General features: G+C 51.6%; 1 protein-coding gene across 2 annotated transcripts in view; it reads right to left on the reverse strand.

Annotated features, from left to right (window-relative positions):
• The window catches only part of ASTN2 (astrotactin 2), a 361993-nt gene that overhangs the window by 250301 nt on the left and 93213 nt on the right, over positions 1-18479 (reverse strand). The window lies entirely within an intron of this gene.

The raw sequence follows: 18479 nt of genomic DNA on the forward strand, positions 1-18479 counted from the left end.
GCGGGACAGAGCTTGAGGTTGCCCTCCGAAGTCACCCATGGGGATCCATCCAGCGCTTTCCAAGTCTTACCAAAGCCACAGAAATTAGAAAATTGTGAGTTTACGGAAATTGCATTTTTCATGCTGCTTTCCAGCATTTTGGATTATTCCTTGCCTCTTCCCCCATGTGCACACAGGGCACTTGGAAGCATCGTGCCCTTATCCAAGTTACAGCCTGAAGGGTTTCAAAACACACAGGGACCTGCCGGGCACTGAGCTGGCTTCAGGTTGGGTTTAAATCCGCCCCAGGAGCTCGGAGGCAAACCCCAGGCTTGGCAGCCTTTTGAGGGGTCGGGTACTCCCCAGCAGGCAAGTTTGGGATTACGGAGCAATGGGCAAGGCTGGGGTGGGAGCCAGGCAAACGATGTACAGCCGGTCCGGGCATGCTCCAAGCTGCAGCAGGAATCCCTGGGGTCTTCCAGGGGCTGCGCTTACACGCTGGGCAGCAGCACCCGAGCTCAGGAAACAGCTTGCTGCAACACCCCACGGCACATCACAGCTTGCTGATACTTAAGCAACTCCCCTCCTTGCTCTCACACACCCTCTATCCAGTAACGCCAAAAAAAACCCCCAGAATTGTCCTACGAAACTCACCGCTCACCCACACAACGGGCAGTTGTTACGGGAAATCATGAAACCACTCGCAAAGAGCAAAGATGAAATTCAGGATCAAAAAGTTTGTCTTTCTGCAGGCCACAGAGGTCTCCCAGGTTTAACAAACAGTTTGGCCCCTGTCAGCTCCTTGAATAAACTCATTAGCAGAACATAACCTCTTGTCCTGCCTCCGTTTCGAGAGTCACAAGGTCCCTCCGATTAGCTCCTGAAGCTCCCTCTGCCTGCAGTGTGCCCGTGTAGGGCTGGCAGGGATCACCGGCCCTATAGCCACCCTGCATCCCGCTCGGATAAGGGATAAGTGAGCACCTTGGAGCTCCCCAGCCTGCCAGGAGTTAGAGGCTGATGCATCACCCCACCCCATCTCCTGGGTCCAGAGACACATCAGATCTGTACGGAGCTCCTCGGGCACCCGGTGAGCTCAGGGTGCGTAACTGCCCCAGACCATGTACTCTAATTCCCTTTGCAGCGTGGTGCAGGGGCCATTTTAGTGTGAAATGAGAAGTTAGCCATGCAGGACGAGGCATTTGTAATCCTAGACAAGGATTTGACTTAAATGCGGAGTCTGCAGCAGAATCCTCCAACAGCCACCCATGCCACAGGGAGGGCAGAGCCCCCACCGCCCCATGCCGCAGGCAGTGCCACGCCAGCCCACGGAGCAGCTCCCTCTTCCTTCTCCCCAATCCCAAAGGTGATGTCCTCAGCCTCCCCAGGGGCAAGAGGCTTTAGACCACCCCAGGGTGCTTTTCTACCCCCACAGGCTGCAGAGAAGGCACCGAAATCTGCCGGGGCCATTGGGAGGGGGAGCGCCGGAGAAGAGCAGACCGGCTGCTGTGCCCGTGGGTGCAGGTGCATCGGGAGGGCTCGGGAGAAGATCCATCTACCTAGCGCTGCCGCACCGGGCGATGGAGAGACGAGGATCAAACCCGCTGCCTGCGTAAGCACCGAAGGTGGGAACCATTTCGGGAGAGCTCCAGGGAGAGGATGGCCTAAGGGACCAGCTATGTTACGTCTTCCAATTATTCAACACCAGGCTCCCCCGGGCACCACAGATCAAAGGCAGAGCTCCCCAAAGTCCCCTACATTTACAGCAGGCGCAGCCAGATCCTGCAGTGTCGGATGCTCCAGCAAGCAGCATCACAGGGGAAAAAAAATCAAGCGTGGGGAAGGGTCTCCAAAGAGCACCTAGTCCCACCCCTGACAGCACACATCCAAACCCCTCTTGCATGGCTCCTCCGAGGCGCCGGGGAAGGATGCTGCGGCAGCACCGGTGCGGCTCAGCACCCCGCCACCGTGTTTGCGGGGGGAAGCCCGTCCCCGCAGCTCCTTCGCCCGGGAGCAAGCGTAGCAGGGCCTCCCCGCGAACAGATGGCAAGTTATTTGAACCTCGGGGCTGTGCGATATAGAACGTGTGCAAGCGGAGCAGGGAGCTGGGGAACCGTGTGGCTGAGGCTTATTTACCGAAAGGAGGCCAGAAGGAGAGCGCGGGAGGGGAGGAGGAGGGGGCCGTGCCTTCAGCGAGCAACAAAACGCGGCGAGGTCGCAGCTCTCTCACGGTCCCTGCTCAGCTGATGGGAGTAATCAGCACTGCGGTGATCGTACCCCATCTGGCCACCATGCTCGGCACATCCATCCAGAGGCATCTGCTCGCACGCTCGTCAGTGGAGCGAGCGCCAAAAGCAAGGGGGGGAGCATTACCTTTGCGGGGAGCGGGTCCCTGCAGTCACCGGCTATTTGCGATGATGTTACAAATACTTATTCCAGGAATGGGAGCAAAAAGCTGGTGCATCTCACCGCTCTGCACAGCTCATGTGCGCCAGCACATCCTTGGCCTCTCCATGCCCCAGAGCTCGGGGGTTTGGAGCAATGAGAGAAAAAAAAAGAAAGAAAAAGAAAAAGAAAAAAAGGAAAAGAAAAAAGAAAACACTCTTGTCAACATGATCTCAGCAAGCACAGTTTGACATGGCCAGCATGGAGAAAACCCTCGCTGACTAATGAAAGGTAGCTGGGTTTCAACTGAATGAGCATCAGGGGTCAAGGATGAAGGAAGGACTCTTCATGCACTGCCAACCGTGACAAAAGGGAGGGAGAAGAAACCAATGCACCATAATGTAATGAGGCACGGCACTCACCGAGGCTGCTGGGACCCTGTTGACTATGGGGATGTCCATCATATCCATAAAAGAGACACAGTCCACTGCAAACTGCCACCTGGGCTTTGCCACCTGGGGATTTCCATAGTCAGCCATCTAAGCCTGGACAGCCAGGGGTAGGAACCCACCACCCGGACCGATGCCTCCGTGGGCATCACACAACCGCACGGCAAACACGAGTTCGAGTTCGCACACACGCACCGCCATGCCATGCATGCACTGCACGCGTGCTTGGCATTCCCGTCCCCCACAGAGGTTTTAATTGTTCTGAAAAGGACAGGAACACACGCTACCGCAGGGCAGTGCAAAACTTCAAACACCCCAGCTCTGCCCTGAAGGACCCGCCCGGGGCTGCACGTGCCAAACACGGGCTCGGCCGGCGGCTCCCGGCGCTGCCGCGCCCGCACGCCGATCCCCTCCCCAGCACAACGCAGCCACATCGCCAGCGCCCGGGCACCGGCTCCTCCCAATGACGGCCGAACACGACGCAGATTTAGAGGCAACAGGACCGTTCTCTCCTTGAGCGAAGCTTGCCAAACCGCCTTCTCTCCCATCCCTGGTTTCCAGGAGAAAAATCCATCAGGGCTATTGAGCTCACACCTTCGTCACCACGTTGAGAGCTTCTCCAGCCTGGCAGAGGTGGTGAGATCCACCCCGAGGTTTGGCACAACGCTATGATCTCAATCTCACCGTGTCCTATAGCGAGGGCCTTCGGCAGCGTAACAACCCCAGAACAAGCTGAAGCAGAGGAAGCACGAGGCTCTTCAGCCTCCGCAAAATCAGCTTCCATCTCCGGCAGCAATTTAAGGACGCAGCTGAAGGGCACCATACCTTTGTAAAGCACATTACATGTTCCTGTCGTACACCTCCCTCCTGTCCACCCCCATACACTATTTTGAAAGTGATTTGCTCTCCTTATGGCTCCCCTATTCGTTTGCACATCTCCCACAAAACAATTCATACCAATAGCCTTTCTTTCTTTCTTCCTTTTTGCTGGCACAAATTGCAGTGGGAAAATATGTTGTTTGGCTTTAAAATTACAACAGCAACAAAAAAAAGTCATCAACTGAACAATATGAGTGATGTTTGGGTAAAAATACATCGCAACAGAGATGGGAAGCGGCAGCACTCGTTCCAGCCCTCACGGGCCTCCCAGCGCAGCCAGGAGAGCCGTACCTTTCCCAGACACATGGGCTGGGTATGGGGGGCTGTTTTGGGGAGATACCAAAACTAGTATCTCACCAGCTTCAGTGGACAGGAGGGATTCTCCAAAACACAGTCCCAGGCTTGGATCAGCGCAACCACCCACAACCTGTACACATAATCTGTATCCGAGAGACACACTAGTTGGATACCTCCACTGGTTGGCAGTTGGATGGTGCCTCCACCATCCCAGGACATTCCCAAGGGTCCAGCTCAAGGGACAATGAACTGCAAAACCCCTTTGACTGTGCAACCTGTTTTCTGCCAGCAGAGGCTGGGAAGCCGGGATGGAGCTGGTGGAATTGTCCCATAACCCTTGGAAACAAGCCCTCAACCTCACTGAGATATTTTAGGGTCTTCAGACATGGCCTTGGAGGACCCCAACAGAGCAGCCGTACCACCCACTGGAGAACTGCCCTCAGGCTAAGCCAACGCTCCCGCACCCCGCAGAGACTCTATATCCACCCAGTACTTGGCAGCCCCACTCGATGCTGCACTGGACCCTGGCAGGGCAGGGGAAGGGCAGCAGCTTCTCCCCAAACCAGGCTCAACGCCTCGTGCTGCCGCTGGGCAGTTGGGAGAGCTGGACGGCCCCACGGCTCGGTTTTTGCAGCGTATTAAAATAGAGCGGTGAGGCTTAAGGTCTGCAAAGGTGCCAGCTTCCCCAGGGCTCCCAGTCTTTGGTGTTCGGCTTAAAGTTTCAGTCCCTGGAGCCACGACAGGCCCTGTCCTCCTCACACAACATCTGCGCTCCTACAGCTGCAGGGAGAAGACTGGAAAGGCAAGAGCAGCTTCTATTAGAGCTTCTCACACTAGGTATTGAGTACAACATATTTTTTAAAAATATAGTTTTTTAAGCATCTGATTTTCCCATCCCTCTCTCCGATTTCTGAGTGTCAGAGGGCAAGCTATCGATTCCTCAACATTACCAGTGCTTAAAAGGCTCCCAGAGTTTTGGAGAAAGGAGTAACTCACAGAGCAGCTCAAGAGCTGCTCGACTGAGCATGCCGCTTCGCTGGAATCAGTGTTTCGCAAGAACACATCAAACTCAATCAAGGATTAAATGGAAAAGTTTGGGCGCAATTAGAAGTCAAGGTTGGTGGGATTTTTTACCTCCTGGCCTGTGCACGCATTCATGACAGCACCCGTGGCCACGTGTAGGACGCAGCCCCCTCGTCTCAGACACCAGCTCTCCTCCATGCCCATCTCCTGCCCTCTCACCAACTGCTTCCAGTATTTTTCAAATAATCTGCTTTTTCTAAGCACAGGGGAGGGTCCTCTCCTGGTGTCGTGGTTTAACCCCAGCCAGCAACTCAGCACCACACAGACACTCACCCCTCCTCCTCCCAGTGGGATGGGGAGGAGGATTGGGAAAAAAGTAGAACTTGTGGGTTGAATTAAGAGCAGTTTAGTAACCAAAGTAAAATAAAATATAAAACTAACTACTACTACTACTAATAAAAATGTAATAATAATGATAATAATTGTAATGAAAAGGAATATAGCAAAAAAAAAAAAAAGAGAGAAATAAAACCCAAGAAAAGACAAGTGATGCACAATGCAGTTGCTCACCACCCGCTGACTGATGCCAGAGCAGCAATCTGCCCCTCCCGGCCAACTCCCCCCATGTTATATACTGGGCATGACGTTCCATGGTATGGAATATCCCTTTGGCTAGTTGGGGTCAGCTGCCCTGGCCGTGCTCCCTCCCAGCTCCTTGCCCACCTGCTTGCTGGCAGAGCATGGGAAACTGAAAAAGCCTTAACTTAGGATAAGCGCTACTTAGCAACAACTAAAACATCCAGCATACTATCAACATTATTCTCACACTAAATCCAAAACACAGCACTGTACCAGCTACTGAGAAGAACATTAACTCTATCCCAGCCAAAACCAGGACATTAGTAATCACTGACGCTGGCTCTAAAGGTCTAATGCATCATCACATCCAAAACGCACCACGTAAACATCAGGTATGTGTAACACAGTTTAATAACGTTATAATGGTTTCCTCCAAATCAAGCCCCTGAGTTTCAGCACGCTCATTTTGATGTTTCTGGATCGATACTTTGGAAATTTCTATTCTACAAAGTATTTCAAGAAATCGACTTTCCGATCCTATTTAGGATGAGCATAAATTTCACAATACTGGAAGTTTTCCACATGGTGGAAACCCTGTTTTCTCACCAGCTCTAAATAATGAGTGTTTGTTGCTTTTCAAAGCATGAAATAAGCAACGGTGTTTGTTCTGAACCTGGGATGTGGACTGATTTTCAACAGTACCAAGCTCCAGAAAGCAGAGAGCTTTACTAGCATAAAATTAGGTAATTACACCGATGCCTACGTGATGATGGTGGGAGAGATCTGTACAACAGCTTCACACATATTGGGATGAAAACATATCTGGAGAGCGACGTCCTGCCACAGAGCACGGTAGATACGGCAAAGACATGGGAAAGACTGAGACCTTCACCTCTCCATCTCTTTCTCCAGCCACCAAACCCCTCTACCACCTCTCGAGCAAGAGAGCCTCTGTCCCCATCAGTCCCATGCTCTCCACCAGTCCACGTTATATGCCACATGCAGGCACACCGTGTCCAAGAAACACTGGGAGACTGCTGGCTGCATTACACAACCAACGCAGGATATATATATATTTTAAAAAATATATATATATATATAAAAAAAAATCAAAACAAAGCACAAACAGCCACACATACCCATACATCAGGGGACCAAGCACCTCCTGCAACGCATACATCTCCAAGCCATCCTTAGGCGAACCCATCAGGGGAAATGACATACGTGGCACCGCGCGCTTTGCTGGAGCTGGCCCCCAGCCCAGCCTGCCAACGCGGCGCGAGGGAGGATCAATCTCTCTCCGAGAAGCTCTTTCACACAGAGGGGTTTTCAGATGCAGCAACAGAGGGATATGGGAACCCAGGAGCATTTCGAAAACAGGCTTGTATTCAGTCCTGACTTTTTCTTTCTTTTCTCTCCCGGCCATTTTTGTTGAGTTTTAAAATAGTGAATGTATAAATTTTTTTAACATAGGTATTAATACATAGATATTAATACATTAATAATTGTTATATATATTAATAAATCTCTCGTTATAAAAATAGATTTTTACACATAACAAGCTGATTTTAATTGCAAATTGGAGGGGGAGGGTAGCAGAAGAAGAGATAAAACTTTATTCAAGATGTCTCCTTTGAAGGAAACTGAACAAATGTACTTTCCTCCTTCATATATTCATGAGATCACTGCTTCCCTACCCCGTTCTCCACCACCCTCAGCTCCGGGCTCGGAGCCAGCACAGTCCTTATCTGGTACAAGGCAGGGGAAAAAAACCCTGATAGGATCAGAAGTTTTCAGTAGTTTAACAAATCTGAAAAAAAAAAAAAAAAAAAAGCCTCCATTGGTTTTTAATAAAGCTTGGGGCGTGTGACAGGGAAGGGGGGATGCCAGGAGAGACTGACGCGCAGCACGGGAGGGGGATGGAGACCTGCATTGGCTCAGCGTCCCACAATGGGGACAGGGACCCCAGGGAGCACCAGAGCACCCCACAACCCCTCTGACCACGCACCCACTCTTTACTTTTCCTCTTTATTGCAAAGCTTTGCCGTTCCCCCCCATCTACAGAGAGCAGGAGATAATATCTGCAGCTCCTGTTCTTGCTGCAGCTGGGTGAGCTGCTCCTCAAACCAGCAGGACCCGGGGGAACACCCAGCCCGCCGGGAAGGGGCATCCACAGCCGGAGCCCATGGCAGCACCCTCCCAGCACCCGCTGCCCTCACCCTTCTTCATCCTCTCTCCAGTCACGGCGCTCAATCGCTTCCCAGCTAATTGCCTCCACTCATGTGTGCAAACTAACCGTTTACTGGAAAATGCCACGGAATGTTAATTTCATTCAGAATCGGGTAATTGCAAAGCACTTCCATTTTTTTATTATAGGAAATGAATAAGCATTGTATTAATAGCATCGTTTCCAACTCCGACCACAATTGTGGCCCCATCGACGGAGGCTGCGAGTTATTCGTCACCCTGCACTTTCCCTGCCTTTCTATCTTCCTCCTTTCCCTTCCCTCCACCACGCTCCCGACTTCCCACGTTGGTAATTAAGATAATGCAATATAATTATAAACACATCGTGAAAGATCAAACACTTAAGAGCCGCGGTCCAACGGTCCCCGCCTCTGCCTCGCACCTTTGCATTGCGAGCACCTTGCAAAAGCAGATGGGTCTCGGCGCTCCTGGGGCTGCTACCAGCTGGGTTTGACCTTCCCAGGAGCTGCTTCTGAGTAGGAAACCCTCAGCTCTGCTACGGGGCAAAGACTCTTCTACCACACCCCTCCCCTGGCATCTACAGGGCATTGCAGCTTGGGATTGTTTAGCCTGGAGAAGAGAAGGCTCCGGGGAGACCTTATTGCGGCCTTTCAATACTTAAAGGGAGCTTATAAGAAAGATGGGGACAGACTTTTTAGTAGGGCCTGTTGCAATAGGACAAGGGGTAAGGGTTTTAAACTGATAGAGGGTAGATTCAGAGTAGATATAAGGAAGAAATCTTTTACAATGAGGGTGGTGAAACACTGGAACAGGTTGCCCAGAGAGGTTGTAGATGCTCCATCCCTGGAAAGATTCAAGGTTAGGCTGGATGGGGCTCTGAGCAACCTGATCTAGTTGAAGATGTCCCTGCTCACTGCAGGGGGGTTGGACTAGATGACCTTTAAAGGTCCCCTCCAACCCAAACCATTCTATGACTCTATGATTTGTCTCTTTACCCCATTTCTTCTTCTGCAAGGAAAAGCTTTTGGCCATGGGATGCTGCCCCGTCTCCACCTGCCCCAGCATCGAGAAGGTCCAGGCCACCGGAGACTCTGCTTCCCACCATCTCCACTTTAATAAAACCCTTAACTTACCTTTTTTTATGAGACACTAATTTTTTCGCTTACACAGTGAGCAGAGAGGAGCGGGGAAGATGGGCAAACCCTCAGTAGCAGCTAATGCTCCTCAAGTTATAAAATAATTGAAAAGTTAAATAAGAACACTCTGGAGGAAGCTTCCCGATTTGGTGCTAATGGGCACACGGAGCAGCCCGGGCTAATGTTGCATGGCAGGAGGAGAGCTGCTGGCTCGGGAGCACAGCGCTGACCTCCACCGCACATTTCCAACAACTCCCCAAAACCAGGGGAAAATCTGCCCTGGGGAGCCAGCTGGGGCAGAGACCCAGCGAGGGCAGGAGAAAGCCCCATCCCCACCTGGCTGAGGAACCTCCACTGGAGGATGAACCTGGAGGCAGCAGCACTTTGGCATCTGTAAAGCAGGAGGCGGGTGAGTGTGAGCGAGTCCCAGCACCCCTGGGGATGGGCACGGGCAGGGAACAGCTACGGCTGGCAAATGTGGGTGGGAAACGTGGCACGTGACCCCGTCGTCCAGCCAACCACCACCCCCTCCCTGCCCCTCCAGTGTGAAAAAAAAAAAAAAAAAAAAAAAAAAAAAAAAAAAAAAAAAAAAAAAAAAAAAAAAAAAAAAAAAAAAAAAAAAAAAAAAAAAAAAAAAAAAAAAAAAAAAAAAAAAAAAAAAAAAGTGATGCACAGCAATGCTCACCCCGCTGACCGTGCCAGAGTCCGACACATCTGAGCCGTCGGCAGCTCTCATACGCATGCTCGATGGTAGAAACCCTTTGCCCTCACCCCCTCCTCCCCCCCCCCACACCTGCTTGCTGCAGAGCAGACTGAAAGTCCTTGCTGAAGTACGCTATTAGCAAAACTAAAAAAAAAAAAAAAAAAAAAAAAAGTAAAAAAAAATTAACTCTTAGCCAAACAGGAAAGCCACCACCCAACCCGCCCAGCGATAACCTTTTCCAACAGTACCACGCAACTCCGTGCCACGTGCCGGTGAGAACAAGGGAGAGACATGAACCCAGAGGAGAAGAGCAAACCACCAAAAACCCGTATTGCAATGGGGCCAAGGAGCTTCAGCCGTGCACACGTGGCACAAACATCACCAAAAGGATCCCCCTTGCAGTGACAGGGACCAACCATCTCCCACATGGGGAAGCACATGGCTGCAGGCAGCAGGCAGGAAAGAAGGAGCTGAGAGCCAGTTTGTTGGCTCAGGAGAAGACCTGGAGCTGAGGGAACGCCCGGAGAGCCCAGGCTATCAAAAGCAAACCACTTCCAAGCCACGCAGGCAAAGCAGCAAGGCCGAGCACTGCCAGACCCTGCAGGACCTGGTGGGTGAGTTGCAGCAAACGCTGTAACTCAGCGGGGCCGTCAGAAAGGATTGATTTGAAGCACCTTGTTAATAAGTTTCCTCTCCCGCTGGTCCTTCGGGTAGGTCACTGCCTAATGATAAATGGGGCTGGAAGGTGCCTGCAGACCTAATATCAGCGCAGGTGCCCGGACTCGATCCATCTTCCTTAGGAGCCAGCTGACAAAACTAACTGTCTCGGCACCGTAGCCAGGTAAAACACGACCGATAGGAAGAGGACATGCAAACAGAGCGAAGAGCTGGCACTGCAGCTGCCCTCCCTGCTCCCCTCCCCATAAAACCCACAAGCCCGGGACAGACCGATGGGGAGAACATCTCGCACACACCGACCAGCGGAGCCGCAATGCTGCTAAAAGCCAAGTTGAAGAAGCACTGAGCATCACGGGCCGACACAAACCCATCGCTCTCATGCAGGCGACAGGATGTGGAGCAGCCTCAGCTCTGAGCCACGCATCCCAGGGGCTGCCCGAGTGCTCGCTAGCATCTATATATTTCCAGCAGAAATGGGGAACATTGTGGGGTTGTTCTCCTTCATCCCAGACCCCACGCCCTCTTCTCCTGGTCAGCCTGACTTCAGAAACCAGTGGCAGTTTTTTGCTCCATGCTGACACTGTGGCAGGATGGCCCTGGGCAGAGCTGAAGCTCTCGCAGGTCCTTTGCATTGCACACAAAGTGGCTGCAAGATGCAACCCAGCACGGAAACCCAGGAGAGGGGAGGACACTTGAGATCCCCCAGGGTCTCCCAAGGGGAATAAACAGCCACCATATCGGTTTTTTTAGATTTTGCATCAGGGAAAAAAAAAAAGAAAAAAGAGTAAAAAAAATCATCTCAAAGCTAATCCTGGTCAACAACTGGCCTACAACTCAGCTACGCCTTAAATAATGTAGTGCTTTATCAAACATTCATAGTGATGCACAAAGTAATGAACAACGCCGGCCTGGCATTTATATAAATATAGTTCCTGATGGCTTGTTTTCCTTGGACAGCCAAAACTTCACAGCTTATCGTCTGTGAGCTTGTGATTTTGCCTGGACAAAAAGCACTTTGGACATCTGGGGAATCAGGGCTACTGCACACAAAACTGCCACGGCATCTCCACCAGGCATCAGCAGCCCCACAACACCCAACAAAAGCCCACGTTAAAAGAGCTGCTGCTGTCTTGAGGAGCCACAAGTCACCCAGCTGTGGCTGGGAGAGGGGACGACCAAGGGTATTCCTTCTCACATGGGATGCCGTGCAGCACTGGGGCGAGACCAGCCCGAGCCTCGCAAAGCGGCGATGAACCAGCGGGACTTCACAAAGCCGCTGTCCCTTCAGGATGCTCAACAAAATGCTGGCGTATTAAAACACCCCTTTTCTCTTCCATTCCCTACGGCACCGTCAGAAGCCGCTTCTCCATCTGCTTCTTCCCTCCTCTGTCTCATGAAATCAGTGAGCGGGATATAGCAAAGGGAGGGGAGACAAACAAGACAACCACATCAGGAAATCCACCCTACCAGCTTTTTCTCAACAGCAACACTTGCTGTGGGCCAGGAAGAGCCCTGGCTGGCCCGAGATGTTTAAGCCTTCATTAGTCATTATGCACGTGCCAGCACAGCAGCTCCCTCGGCCAGAGGGATGCAGGACCAGAGGAGGCCACCGGCCCCCGGGAGCTTCCCCATCCCTTCTGACCCACTGTTGGAGGCAGGAGGCACGTCGGACATGGCTCTTGTTGGGGAGACTTCCTGGGCATGCTCACATGCATCTGTGATGCTGCCTTAGGCCACTTTCTTGGGGGGCGTAAGGGAGGGAGAGCGTGTCCCGCAGGACCACCAGGGCAAGAGACCATCATTCCCTCCCCCCATGTTGGTGAGGACAACCCAAATTTGGGATGGAGGCAACCACTTCAATGTGATGGGATGATCAAAACAAACCTAAAACTCCAGCCTGGCAGCTCTCCATTTAGAGCTCGAAAGGCAATTAATATATTAATTATGGCTGTGTTTATCTCTCTGGAAAGCAAAGCTTTTCCCTAGCAGGTATGGACATTTTCAAATCAACATTAAAGTCAGAGCTGCCATCACCATAAAACTGAAGGACCCAACGGTATATCTGTTGTAACCTCTGCAACTGAGGCCCCTATTCTCTTCATTAATGCACTCAAATCAGTTAGAATTAAGCATGTTGGACTTAAAAACATGTTTAATTTCTCTAATAACTAGAGACACTAGCTAACCATGTGCTTAAATGCTTTCCTGAATTGGGACCCGATTCCTACCCTGTTGGGCCTCTTTTTTTTTTTTATTTTTTTAAAGCTGAAATTTGCAGCTGGGTTTTTCAGCCAGGAATAGCGGACTGCAAAAAAACACTTTCCACTGGCAGGCTACGTGAATATACATTTTCAAAGGTCTCTGTAAATTACACAAGGAGTTGGCGGGGATTAGAGCTGGGAAAAGCTCATCACGTACAAAGAGGGTCATGATCCCATCAGGTCACTGGAAAGAAGACAGAGCCCCAAGACATATCAGATGCCAGTCTGACGTACTGTCCCATTTTAGCCTCCAGCCCCAGCAAACGTTAAGCCGTCGTTTTATTTATTAAAGGCTCAGAAAGCCTCTGCTTAATGCTCGGATTCAGGGTGGCACTGCATCTGCCTACCCAAGCGAACGGCAGCTGCAGACAGTGGCTCCCAGCCCCAGCACGGTGGCACGGGCACCAGGAACGGCAGACCCCGGGGCACGGTGGGGATCTCCCTGCTGGCAGCCAGCCACAAGCCCGGCCAGGCACTGATGTCCCCTTGAGGATGCTGGGCTGTCAGCTCAGGGATGGCAACATCAGGCCAGTCATCTCGCTCCTGTTGCCCATGGGCTCTTCATCCTCCATCACTGAGGACACCACCATCACCCTGTCCATTACGAGGGCATCGCCTCTGACGCGCACCCTGTCTTTAAATCTCACCTCCAAGATAACTGCAGAGCTCATATATTTGTAACAAATAGCAAGTCTAGGGCACAGCTCAACTACCTGCCCTCCTCTTCCACATCTCAGCCCCCAAAATGTCCCTCTTCCCAGCCCTGACACCACAACCTCGGGCCAGAGCGCTGCCTTACCTCTCCCCTACAGGAGTCTTCACTGGGAAGCGAAGATGACGACTGAGATGCGGCCACCAGCACAGCTGCTCCAGCGTTGGTGGGTGGCATAGGATGCTCCCTCTCCTCATCACCAGGACCCTTCCCCTGCCTGCCTTTTGCTGTTATCTCAAACCAAGCCATTTGTCTCCCCCGCCAAAAGCCCTGCTGCCGCAGTTCTCCCAGACTGCATCACGCAGAGCAGTTTGGCTGGGAGGCTGTTGGGACCACAACCCCTTACATCAGCAGTTCTCAACGTTTCCTCGTGCTGCCGTGTCTGCTCTCTGGCTTGGCTCCCTCTCCAACTCACAGATGAGGACTGGACCATTAAGTGACATGACCAGGGTTACCAAAGCAGCCGTGGCAGAGCGGAGCTGGATCTACATCTCCAGGTTCACTCTAGGTGCCAGACCATCTTTCAGGCATGCTCAAAAGCCTCTCGCTATCACTACAGAAAAAAGCATCCATGGATTAAGTAAGAGAAACTTCAGAGGTTTACCTAAGTTAACACAGCAGGTGAGAAGAAAGTCCAGGAGACATGAATTCAAGATGACTGCACAACCACACCTTTGATATGCCTACGGTATTAATCATCGGTACCGTTGGTAATAAGTCCTGTCTCCTGTCTAGACTTGGAGGCCATACCCAGACTGCAGAGTCTGTGAAGCCAGCACAAAGGCCCGCTTGAAAGTTCTTTTGTTGAACATGAAAGAAACTGAGAAAATAAAGAAGGGTCTTTTGTTGCAGGACTGGAATTGCAGATACTTGATTTTCAAGTCTAACATCTATTTTCTCCTCAGTTTTCACCCGGCAGAAGTTCTGCTTCTTACTGATCCTTAGGAGATTTGGTTTGGCAAAAATCTTCTCGTTGGGGAACTTGTGGGTAACCCCATATTCAGGCTTGCTGGACTTTCATCTGCCTTCATTTACTAACTCCATCTCTGTGCATCCAACGTGTCCCATCTGGGGATGCAGCAGTGCTGCCGGCGATGGACTGGGGACCAAACGCCCTCAAACAGCACTTGATGGACAGAAGCAAAGGGCTCCTGCTGCTGTGGGATGAAACCATGTTGGTAAAGATGAGAGTCAGGTATATTAAAAGATAAAAGCAAGTTAGGAATTCCCAAAGGGCTGGAGCTTGAGGCCATCTGCTCAGGAAAGGCAGGAGAGCAGAAATCATCAAGAGCATGGACTGGAAACTACTCACAGAAGCGAGGACAGAGGCAGTGAGGACAGTGACATCACCTGCACAAATTTACCCAAATCCCCTTAAGCGCAGAACGCTGTGTAGACACGGGGACAGGGTTCGGACACGGGGGTCTCCCCAGCAAAGACCAAGACCCCAGAAACCGCACCCCACACCAGCAGACCCCACTTGGCACCACGCGCACCCATGGGGCACGAAACCGCTGGAGACCTTCTAATTGCCAGAGAGAACCCAAAACCGTGAGGAGACGGCACGGCCCCCTTTCCACACCAGCACAAAGGGATCCTTCTGGCTAATTAGGACTGCCTGGCTATTGCCTCCTTCCTCGCTCCATTTCATTTTATTATATTAATAAAAAAAAAAAAAAAAAGACTACTTTTCTTCTTAAACTGCCTCGGATTTTTCTTCTGTCTAAATTCATCTGGGCTCTGTGCAATGTCACCAGGTCAGTTTGTGCTCCTGCTGCAATTCTAATTTTGTCAGCTTTTCATTTTCTAGGGAGTTGGGGGATTTTTCTTTCTTTTTTTTTTTTCCCCCAAGTCAAAAATGATTTTGCATAACAGTAATAATGTTAATGGCCCTGCACAGCGCATCCAGATTACAACTACAGCTAGGGAGAAATAAACATCTCATCTTTGCCCTGCTGTTTATCTACCCACAGCAGAGCCTGGTATCAGGTCAGAACCTGTAATTTCATTAACTTTATCACTCAGACGCGCTTGTTGCTAGATGTCATTATTCAGCACATTGCTCCTGCGTTTTGTTTGTGCTGGGCTTCACTTCGGATGCTCTGGCACCGCGCGGGAGCAGCCCTCCCATCCGCATTGCTGCAGAGCACTGCCTGAGACTTGGGAGGAAAGTTTGGCTCGCTGATCTGTGCTCTGCTTGCCCATGATTTGCAACATATCTGTGCTGCTCGATCTCCCAGGCAGGCACTTCTCTCCCATTTTGCAGGGCTGTACGTAGCAGAGTCATCCAATGCAGTTCCCTGCCTGACCTGATACATCCAGAAGCTCCATGTGGGGAATAAAAAAACCACGCTCTTCCTTGTGGAAAGGGCAATCGAGCCCAAGAGTCGCACAGCATGGGGTGCACAAATCCCAAATGATGGAAAGCGCCCGCCGTCGGCACGACCCGGCATCTGCAAATCAGTCACTGCCCGGCACGTGGGGGAAAGCAAGCAGCACAGGCAGGTGGAGGGCGAGCCGAAACGCTCCATCTTCATTGGATTTGCCATCCCTGGTAATTAATGCTGGGAAGTGACACTTGAAAGAGCTTCTAGTGACAGCCCCAGCGATGATACTGTTTGGAGCCCGCTGACAAGTCCCAGCTGATGTCTTATCACAACGCTACGCTGCAAGAGCAGCAAGGAGAGCTTTTCCCTTGGGCACTGACGGACTCCCCGGGATGCGGGCGCAGCTCCTCGCCCGGCCCCAGTGATCGCACCAAAATCTGGTAGCTCCGGCCACACAGCCAGGCACCAGGGGCAAGGCTGACCCTGTCCTGGAGCTAGGGCCATGCTCCAGCTGGGTTTCCCTTGATGCATTCATCTTCAATCCACCTGTAAAACCGTGCCTGAGCAGAACTGATTTCCAGCCCCTGGGGATCTCCAGGTACGTGGTATCTGCTCGCACCAACTGCAGAGTTTCTCCAGCCCACCTGCCGCATCCCTGTGGGAATCCCGGCTCCAGCTGCTGCTCGCAGGCAGGTCGAAGCGCCTGTGCGTGCAGCATGTCCAACGCCTCCCGAATCACCGTGTTTCCCATGCGTGTGCAAACCAGGTCGGCGTGCAAAGCCCGCAGCACGTACAGTTACATTTCTAGTCTAGAAATCCTAGATCTGAACTACAGCCACCTCATCCTTGGCAATCCAGGCTCAGATCAGCTTCAGCAGAGGGGAGTAACTAGCTCATACCATAGCTTGACTCCTTGAGTAAAGCCTCATCCAAGAGGGAAAAGTGCCCATCTGGGAGGAAATACACGGTGAACTGGCACGGCTTGGAAGGATCAGACCAGGCAAGGCACGAACCTGCCTTGATCCAAGGTGCAAAGCCCGACAGCATCACGAGCTGAACTGGTGGGAGCATTTGTGAACATATCTCGCAGCCTGGGGTAGCCCTCGCCCTGCAGGCAGCTTGCAGCCCCAGCCTGGGAGGATTTTTCAGTCAGTATAAGAATTTCTTTATTGCCAATTCCTGAAGCCCTCAGATAGTTTAATATTCTGCCCTAGATTTTGTTTACTATTATGTTTTGAAGAGGACTGAAATGCAGTTACTGCTGTCTTCCCCACTCACACAACTCTAAATAATTTATAGAAAAGCAAAACAAAGAAGAGAACATGAAAGAATAAAAAAGGTAGCTCAGTTACGATATATGAGGGCTTTCATTTGTTCATTCTCACTGAGCAGAGGGTTGAGGAAACATCTCTTAACACCATGGGCCAGTAACAGTCGGCTGTACACAAAGGGGAATGCCAACCGGGATGCTCAGATCAGCACTTGAGCGCAGCAGATGGACCTCGGGCACCTCCACGATTGTTTGAGCAACGATAACCATCACCAGCGTAATAACCTTGTTTAAAAGATGAAAGAGTAAAAAGCACTTTAAGGTGTGGAAGAAACACAACCTCAGCCACCACTTACGACCGCTGCAAGTGCAGGGACCTGCTTTCCAGACACAATGCATCATCTGGGCTCTCCCTGGCTCCATTACTCAGAGCTGCAGTCTCCTCTGTGGAGCCGAGAAGAGTCCCCGTCCCCCAGCACTGCCACCATGGGTGCTCCAGAGATTGCTCAGTCTTTATGGGAATCCCACACGCTCACGGGAAGGAGGGAGGGATGGTCCAGCGTCACTCCAAGAGCCCCTTCCCTGCACAGAGCGAGCCGGCGCATCCTTTCCTCACTCCTGCTGGAGTCACTCAGCAATTAGCACTAATGTACTTTGCTTTTGTTTATTTAAATGCATTTTACTGTGCGTTGCAGGTGAACAATATTAAATGGCTTCTAATGACATTTCAATACGCAGAGGTGGGTGTTGCAGCTTCTGAGAGACAGACTTTAAAAACGCAAGCAATCAAGTGTGCATTAGCCAAAACACTCCGGGGAAAGCGCTGCTCTTCTCCGTGCAGGAGAAACATTCCCCTGAGTCATGCAGTTGTACCCATGCAGCCCACGGTCCCTCCATCCCCGTGCACAGGCAAGGGGCAGCACCCAGACCCTGCCTGGCCCTCTCAGCGATGGTTCTCCAAGTGCAGAGAGCAGAACAACATGGTTCAGCAGCACAAGTTTCATTTGCAGTTAAGAGAACAACTAAATAAAGAGCAGCCAGTCTAGACTGCTTTATATAGGCTCTCACACTGGCCTCCTCCTAGAGCTCCTGAGTGCCTTCCAGTGGTGCATTCAGAGTCACCACTAGCATCTGTCACCCATGGTTTGGTCTCTCCTCCTCTCCCAGGAGGAGCCGTACTGGCTTCTGTCAGAAGGCTGATAGCAGGTAACGCGCCTCCCCAGCTGCTCAGGCTGCAGGAGCGCTGCCAAGCCCTGCCCATACAGCCTCTCCTCTGCTCCCACATGCCTGGTACAGCCAGCAACAGGTGCCATCATGTACACTGTGACCGCAGAGGACCCTGTCTGTCTGTCCTATTGCGTCCAACCTTTGGCTACTCACTATGCCGATGTTGGACCGCTTTATCCAGAGGGACCCCACCACTACTTTCTTTCTGAGCTGGGCAGAGCTTTGGGGAGGGGGAACTCCAAAGGGACCAGAGCTCCTCCAAATCCCAGCCCAGCACCTTCAGTGAAGGCACAAAGCATCCACAGCACCTCGTCTACTCAGGAACGGGCACCCCAGCCCAGCTCTCGCTGCCCAGCTCCCTGCGGCTAC

This window comes from Gymnogyps californianus, chromosome 18, assembly GCF_018139145.2.
Source record: "Gymnogyps californianus isolate 813 chromosome 18, ASM1813914v2, whole genome shotgun sequence".
NCBI classification, from domain to species: domain Eukaryota; kingdom Metazoa; phylum Chordata; class Aves; order Accipitriformes; family Cathartidae; genus Gymnogyps; species Gymnogyps californianus.